This window comes from Penaeus chinensis, chromosome 4 (assembly GCF_019202785.1).
Source record: "Penaeus chinensis breed Huanghai No. 1 chromosome 4, ASM1920278v2, whole genome shotgun sequence".
NCBI classification, from domain to species: Eukaryota; Metazoa; Arthropoda; class Malacostraca; order Decapoda; family Penaeidae; genus Penaeus; species Penaeus chinensis.
Genome location: NC_061822.1, coordinates 42,784,119 through 42,786,618, shown reverse-complemented (window position 1 = coordinate 42,786,618; position 2,500 = coordinate 42,784,119). Strand labels below are relative to the sequence as shown.

The window sequence follows — 2,500 nt, the reverse complement described above, 5'->3', positions numbered from 1 at the left end:
CTCTATCATCTTGTTTTATCATGATAGTGGCATTAAACGTTATTTAGATTTTGCCCCCCTTTTTGTTTTGTTCATATTTACGAAGTTTCTTTCTTCCGGTGTCTCGAACAGAAAACTGAAACAGCCACGTGGTACTGAGCTAAAATAACAAAAGCTAATTGCGCTGTCAAGTCGCCCTTCTTTTGTTATTTCGTTTTCTCTCCCTCTTCCCTCTTTTACGGTCCACTTCAGCTGTCTTTCTGCTGTGTTCCTTCTTTCCTTACTTCTTTACCTTTATTTACCTATCCTTTCTCGTCTTTTTTATCTCCTCAATATACACCTTACCCTTTCTCTCTTTTTATGCTCTCTCTCTCTTTTATTATTCACTCTCTTTCTCTCTTCATTATCACCTTCCTTCCTTTCCTCTTTCTTCCCAAGGCTCTCTCTCTCTCTCACCTCGTCACGCTAAGCAAGGCGAATGCTCGCGGCAGGTGTAACTTGGCCTGCGCCCCGAGACTCGCATAGCTCTCCTCCCAGACACGCACACGCACACACATGCACATACACACCCGCACACGCACGCGCACACGCGCACACACACACACACAGAGAGAGTGAGAGAGAGAGAGAGAGAGAGAGAGAGAGAGAGAGAGAGAGAGAGAGAGAGAGAGAGAGAGAGAGAGAGAGAGAGAGAGAGGAGAGTGAAATAAAATAAAATAAAATAAAATAAAATATAATAAAATAAAAGAAAAGAAAAGAAAAGAAAAAAAATGAAGAAAAAGAAAAACTGACCGCCAAACAAGACAGACAAACCTAAAAGAAGACCAAGGAAAAAATAAAAATAACAGGAAACAAAAACAACATATAAACGAAGACACAAAAGAAAGAGAATAATAAAACCGGTAATAATAGCCAGCGAACGCACAGCGAGAGAGGAGAGAGAGAGAGAGAGAGAGAGACTGAGACAGAGAGCGACTTCAATCAAAGTCAATTTATCCTCTAATAAACAAGAATTACAATGGAGATATCACGGTCGTGTGTCGCGGAGAATGATATGAGCGTCCACTTCCCTGCGCCATGTCGGCCTTTAATGAGTTTGTCATTTCTCACAAAGGAGCCGCATGTTTCGTCTTTTTTTTTCATTTCCTCTTCTTCAATTTGTTATTATGATTACTGTTGCTATTACTATTATCATTATCATCATTATCATTATTATTATTACTATTACTATTACTATTAATATTATTACTATTATCATTATCATTGTAGTTATTATGACTGTTAGGATTATCATAATTATCATCCTTATTATCGTTATGATTATGATTATGATTAATATTATTATTCGTATCATTACCATCATCATTATTATTACTATTATCACTATTATTTGTGTTAGTATTATCATCATCATTTTTATTGTCAGTAACACCATGATCATCATTACCATCGGTACTATTATATCGTTATCGTTACAATTGTAATAAATGGTATATCACTATTATCATTATGAAGATTAACTTCATCATCATTACCACTGACAATGTCACTATTATTATCATTATCATTATTTCCGTCATTATCATTATCAGCATTATCATCACTATTATTATCATTGCTATTATTATTATCATCATTATCATATCAATGGGTGCATTACCGTTATCATCATCATTACTATTAATAATATTATAATTTTCATCAATACTATTATTAATATTATTATTATTATAATTATTTGTACTATGATTATCAGCATTCCTAACTAAATCATCACTGAAACATCTTAGCAAACATATACATATACATATATAATACTTACATACATACATTCACACACACACATTGCATTATATATATATATATATATATATATATATATATACATATATATATATATGTATGTATGTATATGTTTATATATATATATGTGTGTGTGTGTGTGTGTGTGTGTGTGTGTGTGTGTGTGTGTGTGTGTGTGTGTGTGTGTGTGTGTGTGTGTGTGTGTGTGTGTGTGTATATATTATTTATATATAAAATAAAATATATGTATAAATATATGTATAAATAAATAAATAAATAACAAATAAATAAATTTTTATATATATATATATATATAAATATATATACACACACACATGTAAATACATGTCTATATATATACATATAAGATATGTATGTATGTGTGTGTGTATATATATATATATATATTATATACACACACACACACATGTAAATACATGTCTATATATATACATATATATATGTGTATGTATGTGTGTGTGTGTATATATATATAATTTTATATAATACATATATAATATATATATATATATATATACATACATACATACACACACATATAATTATACATATATATAAATATATATATATATATATAATATAGAGAGAAGAGAGAGAGAGAGAGAGAGAGAGTAGAGAGAGAGAGAGAGAGAGAGAGAGAGAGAGAGAGAGAGGGGGGAGCGACAGACAGAAATTGAAGTTTTAACATCAGATGCAC

General features: G+C 31.1%; 1 protein-coding gene across 1 annotated transcript in view; it reads right to left on the bottom strand.

Annotated features, from left to right (window-relative positions):
• Positions 1-2,500, bottom strand: part of LOC125025154 (ATP-dependent (S)-NAD(P)H-hydrate dehydratase-like) — an 11,564-nt gene that overhangs the window by 6,884 nt on the left and 2,180 nt on the right. The gene's annotated exons all lie outside the window — the stretch shown is intronic.